This window comes from Myotis yumanensis, unplaced genomic scaffold (genome assembly GCF_028538775.1).
Source record: "Myotis yumanensis isolate MYYU_CA2020_CCGP unplaced genomic scaffold, mMyoYum1.0.hap1 SCAF_1, whole genome shotgun sequence".
NCBI lineage: Eukaryota > Metazoa > Chordata > Mammalia > Chiroptera > Vespertilionidae > Myotis > Myotis yumanensis.
Genome location: NW_027223752.1, coordinates 111,680,968 through 111,698,563, shown reverse-complemented (window position 1 = coordinate 111,698,563; position 17,596 = coordinate 111,680,968).

Below are 17,596 nucleotides of genomic sequence, written 5' to 3'. Positions count from 1 at the left end.
GAAATAATTGACATCTTAAGAACATTCCACCCAAAGCCACAGAATATACATTCTTCTCAAGTGCAGATGGGTCATTTTCAAAGATAGACCATATATTGGGGTCACAGGTAAAGTGTCTTCAAATTCAAGAAGATAGAAATCATATCAAGCAGCTGCTCAGATCACAATGGCATAAAATTAGAAATCAACTATAATAAAAACAATAAAAAAATCAAACACCTGGAGGCTAAATAGCATGCTTTTAAACAATGATTGAGTTACCAAAGAGATCAAAGAAGAAATAAAAACCATCATGGCAACAAATGACAATGAAAACACAGCAATCCAAAATCTATGGGACACAGTGAAAACAGTCTTGAGAGGTAAGTTCATAGCTCTGCAGGCCTATCTCAAAAAACAAGAAAAGATGGTAAAATTTACCTAACCCTACAACTCAAAGAGTTAAAAATAGGGCAACAAGAAAAGCCCAGCCTAAGCAGAAGGAAGGAAATAATGAAGATCAGAGCGGAGATAAATGACATAGAGACAAAAAAAAAAAAATCAACAAAACCAAGAGCTGGTTCTTGAAAGGATAAACAAGATTGATGTAATTCTAGCCTGGCTCACCAAGAAGCAAAGAGAGAAGACCCAAATAAACAAAATCAGAAATGAAAGAGATGAAATAGCAACCAATTCCACACAAATACAACCGACTATGAAAAAAATACTATGAACAACTCTATTCCAACAAAAAGGACAACCTAGATGAAATGAACACATCATTAGAAAAAGACAAGCTCCCAAAACTCAATCAAGAAGAATTAAAAAACCTGAATAGGCTTATAACTACCGAAGAAATTGAAGCAGCAATCAAAAATCGTCTAGCAGGGGGGAAAAAATGGCGGAGGCATAGAGGGACGTATTGGTGCTTTGTCTCGGAGCAGATAAGGGCGAGCAGCTGAAACGGGTAACTATCAGCCCGAACAAACAAAGGAGTTTCAGCTGAGAGACAGTCTGCAGCCAGGGAAGAGAGATCTCCTTGAAAATGGGGATGGTTAGAGATTGAGGCTGAAACCTCCCCTTGGGCGCCAGCCCAGCGGCGAGACCGCGCCATCTTGAGTAGCTGTTATCCGCATCCAGAGATCAGCTACTAACCCGGAGGCAACGGCTCTCAAGCAGCGCGACTACTTCATGAACTCAGAGGAGACCTGCTTCCCTCCACGGAAAGGTTAGACTCCCCCCAAAAGGTGCGGTTTGCAATTCAGGTTGGAGAGAGGAACGCGCAGCGTGTGCAGGGGGAAATCTGCGCCCCCCAAAATCCGCGCCCATAGAGGCCAGCGTGACCCGCAAGTGGGGAGGACTCCTGCAGGGCTGCTGGCAGAAGGTAACACTATAAATAAGCCCATAGTTGGACTGGATGCAAAGAGGCAACTTCAGATTCTCCTGGTGACCCGCTACTTGGTGCCAGGGGCCAGAGCGCGCGCAGAGACTGCGCGCAGAGACTCCGCGCAGTTCTGGAAGGTGGAGCCCTGCGAGTTCGCACAGCTTCCCAGGCTCTTGTTTACACGCTTCCTCTTAAATCTGTGAGTTTGATTGTTGATCCCAGTGCATGTGATTGCCCAGTTGGGATCGCTAGCAGAGCTTGTAGGGGAAGATCGTTTTTGGGGAGCCTGGGAAACAGAGCTGGGAGTGGCGCCTGGGGAGCCAGCTCTGGGCGGAGCTGGTTCAGGTACAATAGAGAACTCCTGGTCAGAGAGAACTTATAGCCTAGGAGGTCAATCCAGACACACTGCCACCCAGAGGCAGAGCCACGGAATGACTCTTCTGTAAATACAGATAAGGCAGTATCTGTACGGGAGCCAATACGGCCTGCCTTAAAATCAGGACTGTGGCTTACAACACGGAGGAACAGTGTATCAGTGGGAAATGCAACATTCTCCTGAATTCCGGGCGTGCCAAAAATAAGAGTAGAAGATCTGAAGCACCTGCATTACTGCACATTTTTATTTTTATTTTTTTAAATTACTTTTTCACCTCTTAAATAAGAAAACATTTTTTTCTTTTTTTCTTTTCTTTTTTTTTCCATCACCTGATTTTACCCTTTCAACTACTGCATTTTTATTTTTAACTAGTATTATTACCGCTACCATTTTACCATTTTTTAAAGTGTCATTTTATTTTGTCTTTATTTTATTTTGGGACTAATGTTCTCCATTCTATTTTCATCGTTCCTTTAGCAACATTTTTCTCTACCTCAACTTGCCTCTGTGCTAAACCCTCTTCCCCACTTTTTCCCTTTTGTTGTCCTGTTTCTCTTACCCCAATCCAGCTTTATATTTTCCCTATTCTTTCTACCCCCTGTCTAAATTTCACCCTACTTATATATCCTATGTCCAATCCCCTGCTCTAAATCCTTATACACCTTTCCCCTATCTTCCTTCACTATCCAAATTTTTTTTTTCTTCTTCTTCTTTTCTCTCTCTATTGTTTTATTGTTGTTTGCTTGATTGACGAGTATATTGGGGTTTTTCTTTAGGATTTTTTCTGAGGTTAGTCTGCTTATTCTTTTTATTTTTCTGCCCCTCCCCCCCATTATTTCTGTGCTTCTGTTTTCCCTTGCGTCGCTTGATATTATTGGTTGTTTATAGTTTGTATTCATCTCCAGGAATCTGTTGCTGTAATTTGGTGGTATTAGTGGCGGATGTATAGGAGTTTTCTCCTCTTATAAATAGTCTCTTCCCCTTTTATACTTCATTCTCTTTTCTCTTTTTCTTTCTTTCCTCTTCTTTTTCCCCTCCCTTTTTCCAATTTCATTTTTGCACTCCTCTTTTTTTCTTTTTTTCTTTCTTTCTTTTTTCTCTTCTACCTGTTTCTCCTCTTTCCTCCTTATCTCCTAACTCCCTTAGCTCGGGTGGCCACCTTTATTTGGAGTTAGTAATATTGTAAATACATTCGTGTTCAGTGTCTGGTACGTTGTGCCTTGTTGTGTTGTATTTTGTGCCTTTAAATCAATGCAGCAGATCCAAGCAACAGCGGCCTCCTGATCACCACACGCTCTGTCTGGGGAACAGTTGCTGTGTGTGAAGCCTCCCTCCAGCAGCCAGAAGAGCCACCACAGCTGTGAACAGCACCCACCAGAGGCCCTGCTATCAACGGAGGAGAGGCTGCTAACACAACCGCCCAAGGAGCAACCACAGCCCAAGGAGCCACTGCTACCCAGGGAGCAGCCACTGCCACCCAGGGAGCAGCCACTGAACGACTCAACAACTAGATATGTCAGTGAGATCAAACATGGGTAGACAAAGAAATGCCCAAAGGAAAGAGAAGGAGGACTCGCCAGAAAAGCAGCTAAGTGAGACAGAGATATGCAACATGACGGAAAAAGAATTCCGAATAAGGGTCCTAGAGTACATGCACCGGATGTGCAAGAAGCAAGAAGAAACAGATGAAAAAATCAACTACTTATGCAAGAATCAAGAAGAAACAGATGAAAAGATCAATAACTTTTGCAAGACCCAAGACGAAATGAAGAGCGATATAGCTGAAATAAAAAACACAATTGAAAGTATCAACAGTAGACTGGGAGAATTAGAAGACAAGGAAGCAAAACACACTCAAACTGTACTGCAAATGGAGAAAAAAATTAAAAGACAGGAGGAGAGCCTAAGGGAGCTTTGGGACAACATGAAACGAAACAACATACGAATAATAGGGGTGCCAGAACAACAGAAAGATGAACATGGATTAGAAAACCTATTCGAAGAAATAATATCAGAAAACTTCCCTGAGGTGGGGAAGAAAAAAGTCACGCAAGCCCAGAGAGTCCCAAACAAGGTGAACCCGAAAAGACCCACACCAAGACACATCATAATTACCATGCCAAATGTTCAGGACAAAGAGAGAATCTTACAGGCTGCAAGAGAGAGAAGGAAAGTTACATACAAGGGATCTCCCATTAGATTATCAAATGATTTCGCAACAGAAACACATCAGGCCAGAAAAGAATGGATGGAAATCTACAAAGTGATGCAAAGCAAAGGACTGAATCCAAGAATACTCTATCCAGCAAGGCTATCATTCAAATTTGAAGGGGAAATAAGAAGCTTCACAGACAAAAAAGGGCTAAGGGAGTTTATCACCACCAAGCCAGCCATGCAAGAAATGCTAAAGGGACTGGTGTAAATAGAAGAAATAACAACCTCAGAAAGAAAACAGCCACACACACAAAAAGAAATGGCTACAAACAAGTACCTTTCAATAATAACTTTAAATGTAAACGGACTAAATGCTCCAACCAAAAGACATCGAGTGGCTGAATGGACAAAAAAACATGACCCATACATCTGCTGTCTACAAGAGACCCACCTCATTAGAAGGGACTCACACAGACTGAAAGTGAAGGGATGGAAAAATACCTTCCAGGCAAATGGAAAGGAAAAGAAAGCTGGGGTACCAATACTTATATTGGACAAAATACATCTCAAAGTGAAGGCCATATCCAGAGAAAAGGAAGGCCACTTCATAATACTAAAGGGATCAATACAACAAGAAGATATAACCCTGGTAAACATATATGCACCCAATGCAGGAGCACCCAAATTCATAAAAAAACTCCTGGAAGATATCAAAGGAGAGATTGACAACAATATAATCATAGTAGGGGACTTTAATACACCACTGACATCACTGGATAAGTCCACTAGACAACAATGAGCAAAGAAACAGCAATCCTAAATGACTCACTAGATCAGATGGACTTAATTGACATCTTCAGAACACTCCACCCCAAAGCCATGCAATATACATTCCTCTCAGGTGCTCATGGGACATATTCAAAAATAGACCACATATTGGGTCACAAGCAAAGTCTCCACAAATTCAAGAAGATTAAAATCATAAAAAGCATCTTCTCAGACCACGATGGCATAATGTTAGAAATAAACTGCAATAAAAACAACCCAAAATACTCAAACACTTGGAAGCTGAATAGCATGTTATTAAATATTGATTGGGTTACCAATGAGATCAAAGAAGAAATTAAAAACATCCTGGACACTAATGACAATGAAAACACAACAATCCAAAACCTATGGGACACAATGAAAGCAGTCCTGAGAGGGAAGTTTATAGCTCTAGAGGCCTATCTCAAAAAATAAGAAAAAATGGTAGTAAATAATATAACTCTTCAACTCAAAGAATTAGAAAGAGAGCAACAAGAAAACCCCAGAGTGAGCAGAAGGAAGGAGATAATAAAGATTAGAGCAGAAATAAATGACATAGAGACCAAAAAAAAAATACAGAAAATCAATGAAACCAAGAGCTGGTTCTTTGAAAGGATAAACAAGATTGACAAACCCCTAGCCAGGCTCACCAAGAAGCAAAGAGAGAGGACCGAAATAAACAAAATCAGAAACGATAGAGGCAAAATAACAACAGACCCCACAGAAATACAAATGATTGTTAAACAATACTACGGACAACTCTACTCCAACAAACTAGACAACCTGGAGGAAATGGACAAATTCCTAGAAAAATACAACATTCCAAAACTCAATCAGGAAGAATCAAAAATTCTCAATAGGCCAATAACTATGGAAGAAATTGAAGCAGTCATCAAAAAGCTTCCAGCAAACAAAAGCCCAGGACCGGACGGCTTCTCAGGGGAGTTTTATCAAACTTTCAAGGAAGAACTAATACCTACCCTCCTCAGATTACTACAACAAGTTCAAGAGGAAGGAACACTTCCAAGCACATTCTATGAAGCTAGCATCACCCTAATACCAAAACCAGGTAAAGACAACACAATGAAAGAGAACTACAGGCCAATATCCCTCATGAACATAGATGCCAAAATCCTCAACAAAATCTTAGCAAATCGGATCCAGCAGTACATCAGAAGGATCATATACCATGACCAAGTAAGATTTATCCCAGGGATGCAAGGATGGTACAACATCCGTAAATCAATAAACGTGATACATCACATAAACAAATTGAAAGAAAAAACGACATGGTCATATCAATTGATGCAGAAAAAGCATTCAACAAAATCCAACACCCATTTTTGATAAAAACTCTCAGCAAGGTGGGAATAGAAGGATCATACCTCAACATAATAAAAGCCATATATGACAGGCCCCCAGCCAACATCATACTCAATGGACAAAAACTAACACCATTTCCCCTAAGAACAGGAACAAGACAGGGATGCCCACTCTCACCACTCCTGTTCAACATAGTCCTGGAAGTATTAGCCATTGCAATTAGGCAAGAAGAAGAAATAAAAGGCATCCAAATTGGAAAAGAGGAAGTAAAACTGTCCTTATTTGCAGACGACATGATATTATACATACCAAACCCTAGAGACTCCATCAAAAAGCTACTAGACTTAATACATGAATTTGGCAATGTAGCAGGATACAAAATTAACCCCAAGAAATCCGAGGCATTTCTATACACCAATAGTGAACTTTCGAAAGAGAGATTATAAAAACAATCCCATTTACCATCGCACCAAAAAAATTAAGATACCTAGGAATAAACTTAACTAAAGAGGTAAAAGACCTCTACTCAGAAAACTACAGGACGTTGAAAAAAGAGATAGAGGAAGACATAAAGAGATGGAAGAACATGCCATGTTCTGGGATTGGTAGAATCAACATCATTAAAATGTCCATACTACCCAAAGCAATCTATAAATTCAACGCACTTCCTATTAAAATACCAATGGCCTTCTTCAAAGATCTAGAACGAACTCTCCAAAAATTCATCTGGAATAAAAAAAGACCCCGAGTAGCTACAGTGATCCTGAGAAAGATCAAAGTAGGTGGGATCCAATGCCAGATATCAAGCTGTATTACAAAGCCACTGTTCTCAAAACTGCCTGGTACTGGCACAAGAACAGACATATAGATCAGTGGAATAGAATAGAGAGTCCAGAAATTAGCCTGAACCAATATGCTCAATTAATTTTTGACAAAGGAGGCATGAACATACAATGGAGTCAAGATAGTCTCTTCAATAAATGGTGTTGGGAAAATTGGACAGATACATGCAAGAAAATGAAACTAGACCACCAACTTACACCATACACAAGAATAAACTCAAAATGGATAAAGGACTTAAATGTACGACAGGAAACCATAAAAATTCTAGAAGAATACAAAGGCAACAAAATCTCAGACATATGCCAAAGCAATTTCTTCACTGATACAGCTCCTAGGGCACTTGAAACTAAAGAGAAAATGAACAAATGGAACTACATCAAAATAAAAAGCTTCTGCACAGCAAAAGAAACCATCAACAAAACAACAAGAAAACCCACTTCATGGGAAAACATATTTGCCAACGTCATATCTGATAAGGGCCTAATCTCCAAAATTTATAGGGAACTCATACAACTTAACAAAAAGAAGATAAACAATCCAGTCAAAAAATGGGCAAAGGAGCTAAATAGACACCTCTCAAAAGGGGACATTCAGAAAGCCAAGAGACATATGAAAACATGCTCAAAGTCACTAATCATCCAAGAGATGCAAATCAAAACAACAAGGAGGTACCATCTCACACCTGTCAGAATGGCCATCATCAACAAATCAACAAACGACAAGTGCTGGAGAGGATGTGGAGAAAAGGGAACCCTCCTGCACTGCTGGTGGGAATGCAGACTGGTGCAGCCACTATGGAAGACAGTATGGAGTTTCCTCAAAAAATTGGAAATGGAACTCCCATTTGACCCTGTGATCCCACTTCTAGGAATATATCCCAAGGAACCAGAAACACCAATTAGAAAGGATATATGCACCCCTATGTTCATAGCAGCACAATTCACCATAGCTAAGATCTGGAAACAGCCTAAGTGCCCATCAGTAGATGAATGGATTAGAAAACTGTGGTACATCTACACGATGGAATACTATGCTGCTGTAAAAAAGAAGGAACTCATACCATTTGCAACAGCATGGATGGAACTGGAGAGCATTATGCTAAGTGAAATAAGCCAGTCAATGAAGGAAAAACACCACATGATCTCACTCATTCATGGATAATAAAGACCATTAGAAACTTTTGAACAATAATAGATACAGAGGCAGAGCTGCCTCAAACTGATTGTCTAACTGCAGTGGGAAGACCAGGGAGGGTTGGGGGACAGGAGGAAAGGGAGTAAGAGATCAACCGAAGGACTTGTATGCATCTATATAAGCATAACTAATGGACATAAGACACTGGGGGGTAAGGGAGGGCAGGGGTTTGTCAAGGGTGGGGGGGGATAAAAAGGGCACTTATGTAATACCCTTTGTAATACTTTTAGCAAAAATAAATAAATTAAAAAAAAATAAAATAAAATAAAATAAAAATAAAAATAAAAAATAAAAATTGAAAAAAAAAATCGTCTAGCAAACAAAAACTCTGGTCCGACGGTTTTACTGGGGAGTTCTTCCAAGCATTCAAAGAAGAACTAAAACCTATCCTCCTCAGACTATTTCAAAAAATTCAAGAGGAAGGCATACTTCCAAGCTCTTTCTATGAAGCCAGCATTACCCTAATTTCCAAACCAGATAAAGGCACCACAAAAAAGAGAACTACAGGCCAATATCCTTGTGAAAAAATGCTAAAATCCTCAACAAAATTCTAGCAAATTGGATTCAGCATTACATTAGAAAGATGATACACCATGACCAAGTGGGATTTTATTGCAGGGATGCAAGGATGGTACAATATCCACAAATCAATAAATGTGATAATTCACATAAAGAAACTGAGAGACAAAAATCACATAATCATATCAATCGATGCAGAAAAGCATTTGACAAAATCCAACATCCTTTCTTGATAAAAACTCTCAGCAAAGTGGGGAAAGTCGGATCATACCTCAACATAATAAAAGCCTTATAGGACAAACCTTCGGCCAACATCATACTCAATGGACAAAAACTAAACTCATTTCCCCTAAGAATAGGAAAAAAACAAGGATGCCCACTTTCACCACTCCTGTTCAATATAGTACTGGAAGTGCTAGCCATAGCAATCAGACAAGAAGAAGAAATAAAAGGCATCCAAATTGGAAAAGAAAAAGTAAAACTGTCCTTATTCGCAGATGACATGATACTATACATAAAAACACCCCAAACACTCCATGAAAAAACTACTTGACCTAATAAGTGAATTTGGCAATGTAGAAGGATACAAAATTAATACCCAGAAAATTATGGCCTTTTTATACACTAATAATGAAGTTGAGAAAGGGAAGTGAAAAAAAAACTATCCCATTTATCACTGCAACAAATAAATTATGATACCTAGGAATAAACTTAACTAAGGATGTAAAAGACCTTTACTTGGAAAACTACAGGACATTGAAAAAAGAGATAGAGGAAGACATGAACAAATGGAAGAATATACCATGTTCATGAATTGATAGAATCAACATCATTAAAATGTCCATACTACCCAAACCAATCTATAAATTCAAAGCAATCCCCATTAAAATACCACCGGCATACCTCAAAAACCTAGAACAAACTCTCCAAAAATTCATCTGGAATAAAAAACAAACAAACAAAACTCCGAATAGCTGCAGCAATCTTGAGGAAGAACAACAATATAGAAGGGATCACAATGCCTGATATCAAGCTATACTACAAAGCCACTGTTCTCAAAACCGCCTGGTACTGGCACAAGAACAGACATATAGACCAATGGAACAGAACAGAGAACCCAGAAATCGACACAAGCCATTATGCCCAAGTAATATTTGACAAAGTAGGCAAGAGCATACAATGGAGACAAGGCAGTCTCTTCAATAAATGGTGTTGGGAAAACTGGACAGATATTTGCAAAAAAATGAAACTAGCCCACCAACTTACACCATACAGAAAAACAAACTCAAAAATGGATAATGGATTTAAACATAAGATGGGAAACCATAAAAATATTAGAAGAAGCCACAGGTAGCAAAATAGCAGATTTGTCGTAGCAATATCTTTACCGATACAGCTCCTAGGGCAGTGATGGTGAACCTATGACACGCGTGTCAGAGGTGACACACGAACTCATTTTTTTTGGTTGATTTTTCTTTGTTAAATGGCATTTAAATATATAAAATAAATATCAAAAATATAAGTCTTTGTTTTACTATGGTTGCAAATATCAAAAAATTTCTATATGTGACATGGCACCAGAGTTAAGTTAGGGTTTTTCAAAATGCTGACACGCCAAGCTCAAAAGGTTCGCCATCACTGTCCTAGGGCAATGGAAACTAAAGAGAAAATAAACAGATGGGACTACATCAAAATAAAATGCTTTTGCACAGCAAAAGAAACCACCAACAAAACAACAAGAAAGCCCACTGCATGGGAGAACATATTTGCCAATGTTATCTCCAGTAAGGGTTTAATCTCCAACATTTACAGGGAACTCATACAACTTAACAAAAGGAAGATATACAATCCAATTAAAAAATGGGCTAAGGACGTAAATAGACACTGAAAGTCACTAATCACCTGAAAGATGCAAATCAAAACAACAATGAGGTACCATCTTACACCTGTCAGAATGGCTATCATCAACAAATCAACAAATGGCAAGTGTTGGAGAGGATGCTGAGAAAAAGAAACTTCCTGTACTGCTGGTGGGAATGCAGACTGGTGCAGCCACTGTGGAAGACAGTATGGAGCTTCCTCAAAAAGTTAAAAATGGAACTCCCATTTGACCCAGTAATCCCACTTCTAGGACTATATCCCAAGAAACCAGAAACACCAATCAGAGAGGATATATGCACCCCTATGTTCAGAGCAGCACAATTTACTATAGCTAAGATTTGGAAACAGGCTAAATGCCCATCACCAGATGAATGGATTGAACTGGTACATCTACACAATGGAATACTAAGCTGCTGTAAAAAAGAAAGAATTCCTACCATTTGCAATAGCATGGATGGCACTGGAGGGCATTATGTAAGTGAAATAACCAGTGAATGAAAGAAAAATACAACATGATCTCACTCATATATGAATAATAAAGAACATTATAAACAGATGAACAATAGATACAGAGGCAGAGCAACATCAAACAGACTGTCAAACTACAGCTCAAAGCCTGGGGAGGCCTGAAGGGGGGCAGGTAAGACATCAACCGAAGGACTTGTATGCATTCATATAAGCATAACCATTGGACACAAGATACTGGGGGTTAGGGGAGACCAGGGGAAGGTCAATGGAGAAAAGAAAGAGGCATATGTACTACTCTTTGTAATACTTTAAGCAATAAAATAAAATTAAAAATAGATAAATAAAATTTTCTTAGTTTCTCTTTCTGACAGTTAATTGTTAATGTATTCACATCCAACATATTTTTGTATATTGACTTTTGTTCCCTTCCATTTTACTGAATTTATTTATTCTAACAGTTTTGGGGTGGAATCTTTAGGATTTTCTCTGTACATAATAACTCCTTTGAAATAAAGACAATTTTACTTCTTCCTTTATAATTTGGATGCCTTTTATTTCTTTTTCTTGCTTAATTTCTCTGACTACAACATTCAGTAATATGCTGAATAAAAGTGGTAAGAATGGGAATACTTATGTAGTTCCTGCTCTTAGAGAAAAACTTCCATGTTTTCACCGAGTATGAAGTTAGCTGTGGGCCTCTTATATATATATTCTTTTGTATGTTGAAGTTCAATTCTTCTTTACCTGGTTTGATCAAGAGTTTTATTACAAAAGAATATTTAATTTTGTCAAGTAGTTTTTAGCTTCTACTGAGATGATTGTATAGTTTTTATTCTTTATTTGTTAATGTTGTTTGTTATATTTATTGATTTTCATATATTGAATCATTGCTGTATCCCATCAAAAAATCATATTTGATCGTTGTATACAAAAATTTTAATGTACTGTTACATTTGGTTTGCTAATATTTTGTTAAGAATGTTTGCATCTATGTTTACCAGAGATATTAGCCTGTAATTTTCTTTTCTTTTAGTGCCCTTTTCTGGCTTTGGTATGAAGATAAAATAGATTGCAAGTTTTCCTTCCTCTTTTTTTTTTTTGTAAGAGTTTGTGAAAGACTGCATCAATTCTTCTTTAAATGTTCCATAGAAATCACCACAGAAGTTATCTTGTGCTGGACTTTGGTTTGTTAGGAGGGGTTTTATTCCTGAATCCATATTTTTACTAGTAATTAGTCACTTCAGATTTTCTATTTCTTCATGGTTTAGTCTTGTTTAATTGTTTGATTTGAGGAATTTTTCCATTTACCTTAGGTTGCCCAATTTGTTGGTGCGTAATTGTTCCTGGTTATATTTTATGATTCTTTATATTTCTGTGATGTCAATTGTAATGTATTCTATTTCATTTATAATTTTGTTGATTTGGGTGTTCTCTCTTTTTTCTTTGTATATCTCACTAAAAGTTTGTCTACTTTATATATTTCTTCAAAAAGTATTTGTTTTACTATTTTTTCTATGCTATGTTCTTTTTAGTCTTTATTTTACTTATTTATATTTCTGCTTTTTTAATTTAAATTCTTTATTGTTGAAAGTATCACATATATATCATTTTCCCCACCCACTGACCTTTCTCTACCTGCTCCCACCCCCTAGTACATGCCCTCACTCCCCTACTGTCTGTATCCACTGGTTATGCTTATATGCTTATATGCATAAGCATATAAGCATATGGTCTTGTTGATCCCCCTACCCACTACCCACCCCCCGCCTTCCTTCTGAGGTTTGATGGTCTGTTCGATGCTTCTCTGTCTCTGGATCTATTTTTGTTCATCAGTTTATGTTGTTCATTACATTCCACAAGTAATGTGAGGTCATGTGATATTTATCTTTTCCTGACTGGCTTACTTCTCTTAGCATAATGCTCTCCAGTTCCACCCATGCTGCTGCAAATGGTAAGAGTTCTTTCTTTTTTACAGCAGCATAGTATTCCATTGTATAGATGTACCACTATTTTTTAATCCACTCATCAGCTGATGGGCACTTAGGATGTTTCCAAATCTTAGCCATTATAAATTGTGCTGCAATGAACATAGGGGTGTATATATTCTTTCTGATTGGTGTTTCTGATTTCTTGGAATATATTCCTACTAGAGGCCTGGTGCACAAAAATTTGTGCCCTTGGGGGCGTCTCTCAGCCTGACCTGTGCCCTCTTGCAGTCTGGGACCCCTCGGAGGATGTCCACCTGCTGGCTTAGGCCTACTCCCTGGTGGATCTGGCCCAAGCTGGAAGTCAGACATCCCTCTGGCAGCCCAGGAGCCCACGGGGGGATGTCCACTTGCCAGTGGGGAGCAGGCCTAAGCTGCAGTTGGACACCCTTAGCACTGATGAGGAGGCGGGAGAGGCTCCCACCACCACCGCTGTACTGGCAGCCATTAGCCTTGCTTGTGGCTGAGCAGAGCTCCCCCTGTGGGAGTGCGCTGACCACCAGGGGGCAGCTCCTGCATTGAGCATATGCCCCCTGGTGGTCAGTGTGTGTCATAGTGACCAGTCATTCCCACTCATTCTGCTTTTAGGCTCAGTTTGCATATTACCCTTTTATTATATAAGATAGAGGCCTGGTACATGGGTGGGGGCCGGCTGGTTCTCCCTGAATGGTGTCCCGGATCAGGGTGGGGGTCCTGCTGGGGTGCCTGGACAGCCTGGATGAGGGGCTGATGGCTGTTTTCAGGCTGGTCAAGCCCCCCACAGTGGGGACCCTCACCCCATGGATGTTTGGCCAGCCTGGATGAGGGGCTGATGGCTGTTTTCAGGCTGGCCACACCCCCTTTAGGGTGGGGGTCCCCACTGGGGTGCCTGGCCAGTCTGGATGAGGGGCTGAAGGCTGTTTTCAGGCTGGCCAAGCCACCCGGTGACGGAAGCTCCCAGCCTCTCATTTTTTCTTTTTCTTTTTTTATTCTGGGATTTATTTACCTTCTATAATTGAAACTTTGTAGCCTTGAGAGGAGCTCAGAGCCAGCCAGGGCAGGTGGGAGGGAAGCCTCCTGCTCACTCCAGCTCCGTGGCCACAGCCAGCTGAAAGCAGATATCTGGGGTTTATTTACCTTCTATAATTGAAACTTTGTTGCTTTGAGTGGAGATCAGAGCCTGCTGCGGCAAGCGGGAAGCTTGGTTTCCTCCATCATTGGGGCAACCAAGCCTCCTGCTTGCTCCAGCTCCATGGCTGCCGGCCGCCATCTTGGTTGGTTTAATTTGCATATAGTCTCTCTGATTGGTTGGTGGGTGTGGCTTAAGGCATATCAAAGGTATGGTCAATTTGCATGCTTGTCTTTTATTAGTATAGATAAGTGGGATTACTGGGTCAAATGGGAGTTCCATTTTTAATTTTTTGAGGAAACTCTGTACTGTTTTCCACAGTGGCTGCACCAGTCTGCTTTTTCAAAATTATTATTATTCCTTCTACTAACTTTGGGATTCATCTTTTTCTAGATCCTAGAAGTCTAAAGTTAGGCTATTTAAGGTCTCTCTTGTTCTTAATGTAAGCATTACTAGTAATTACTATGAATATTCCTACCAGCTTTTGCCTCATCTTATATACTTTGCTATGTTTGTATTTTAATTTTCTCAAACTGTTTTTCAAATTTCATTTGAATTCTTCTTTTGCCCATTGGTGGTTCAGTAGCATGTTGTGTAATCTCCACATATTTGTGAATTTTTCAGTTTTCTACTAGTGATTTCATTTCTAGTTTCATAACTTTGTGGTTGGTTGAGAAATAATATTACTATGATTTTAATTTTCTTATCTTTTGGCATATTTGTGACCTCTCATATGATATATCCTGGAGGATGACCCAGGAGCTCTTGAAAAGAATGTGAAATATTTTGTTATTAAGTGTAATGTAATGTATATATCTATTAGGTCCATCAGATCTAATTTGTATTTTAAGTGCAATATTTCTTTGTTGATTTTCTGTTTAGAATATCTATCCATTATTGAAAGTAGGGTATTGAAGTTTTCTGATATCATACTGTTTTCTAGTTATTCCTTTAGATCTTATATCATTTGTTTTATATAATAAGTGATCCCTTGTTTGGATATATAAATATTTACTAGTGTTATATCCCTTGATAAACTGATTATCATTATGTAATGATCTTCTTTGTATCTTGTTACAGTCTTTGGCTAAAAGACTCTGTTTTAACTTGTATAATATGGGTGATCTTTATTTATTTTGATTTCCACTTATATGGAATAAATTTTCCTTCATTTTCAGTGGAACTGTGTGCTTAAAGCTTAAATGTGTCTCTGATAGGCAGCATATAGTTGGATAGTTGGTTGTGTGTGTGTATGTGTGTGTGTGTGTGTGTGTATCTGTGTGTGTGTGTTTTTATTCCATTCAGTAACTCTATGTCTTTTTTATAAAGAATATCCCAGTTATATTTAAAGTTATTATCCTATATAATAAAGGCATAATATAATAAGTGTCCGACTAATTGCTCAACCAGTCTCTATGATGCTCATTGACCACCAGGGGCAGATGCTCTGACTGGTAGGTTTCTTGTTGCTGGGATCTCGCTGACTGGGACTGGGCAAGAGGGCTGGACATGCCCTGGAGCCCTCCTGTGGTCCCTCCCAGGCCGACCGACCCCCTTCAGCCCAGATTGGACCTAGGCGAGATGGCTCATATTGGCTCCCATTGCCGGCCAGGCTGAAGGACCCCACCATGCACGAGTTTGTGCACTGGGCCTCTAGTTGATCTATATGAAGTTATTGCCATTTAGTTCATTGTTTTATGGTTGTTTGTAATTTCTTTGTTTCTTTTCTGCTCTCTTCTTTTGTGCTTTAATGATTTTCTTTCTCTTTCTTTTGTATATTTATCATAGGTTTGTGTTTTGTGGTTAACATGAAATTTACACAAAACTAATTATATTCATTTTAAGAAATTACAAGTTAAATTTGAACACATAGTAAATATTTAAATACTTTTAATCTCTCATTTTATATTTTAATATCTAAACACTTTTAATCTCTCATTTTATATTTACATTTTTACTTTATTTAACCTAGCAACAATGATTGCACATATAGTTATTTTTAATTTATATACTAGGTATAAGTAATTTATGAACCACCATAGCAACATTAGAGTATTATGAATTTAACTATATAGACTTTTAAAACAATTTTTAGTTGTTGAAAGTATATCCCCTTGTTTCCCCACATTGACCTTTTCTAGCCCATGCCCCCTATCCCAGGCTTTCATCAACCTATTGTCAGTGTCCATAGGTTTTGCATATATGCATAAAATTCTTTGGTTGATCACTTCCCAACACCCACCTTCCCCTACCTCCCCTCTGAGGTTTGACAATCTGTTCCATGCTTTTATGTCTCTGTATCTATTTTGCTCAGCAGTTTACTTTGTTCATTAGATTCCACATTTAGATCATGTGGTACTTATCTTTTTCTGGCTTACATTGCTTAGCATAATACTATACAGGTAAATTATAAGAGTTTTTTCTGTTTTTCATAGTGGCTGCACCAATCTGCATTCCCAAGAGCGGTGTACCAGGGTTCCCTTTTCCCCACATCCTAGCCAACACTCATTTGTTAACTTGTTGATGATAGCCATTCTGACAGGTGTAAGTTGATACCTCATTGTCATTTTGATTTGCATCTCTCTGATGATTATTGACTTTAAGCATTTTTCCATATGTCTCTTGGCCATCTGTATGTCTGCTTTGGAGAAGTGTCTATTTAGGTCCTTTGCCCATTTTTTAATTGGATTGTTTGTCTTCTTTTGTTGTATGACTTTCCTGTATATTTTGGAGATTAACCCCTTGTGGAGTGTATCATTGCCAAATATGTTCTCCCATACAGTAGGCTCCCTTTTTGTTTTGTTGACCATTTCTTTTGCTGTGGAGAAGATTTTTATTTTTATTTAATCCCATTTGTTGATTTTCTCCTTAGTTTTCTTTGCCCTCAGAGATATATAGGTAAACATTACTATGGGAGATATCTGATATTTTGCTGCCTATAGTTTCTTCTAAGAATTTTATGGTTTCATATGTTGAATTTAAGTCTTTTATCCATTTTGAATTTATTCTCATGAATGATGTAAGTTGGTAGTCTAGTGTCATTATTTTACATATGGACGTCCAATTTTTCCAAAACTATTTATTGAAGAGACTGTTCTTACTCCATTGTATCCTCTTGCCTCCTTTGTCAAATATTAATTGACCATAATGGCTTGGGTTGATTTCTAGGTTCTTTGTTCTGTTTCATTGATCTATATGTCTGTTCTTGTGATAATACTAGTTTGTTTTGAGTACAGCAGATTTGTGGTATAACTTTATATCTGGTATTCTGATTCCTCCAATCTAGTTCTTTCTAAAGATTGCTGCATCTATTCACGGTCTCTTCTGGTTCCATATAAATATTTGTTCTAGATCTGTAAAATATTCTGTTTATATTTTAGTAGGAATTATATTGAATTTTTAGATTGTTTTGGGTAGTATAGACATTTTAATGATGTTGATTCTACCAATACATGAACTCAGTATGTTCTTACACTTGTTTATATCTTCCTCTATCTCTGTTCTCAATATCCCATAGTTTTTCAAGTACAAGTTTTTTTACCTCATTGGTTAAGTATATTCCTAAGTATCTTAAT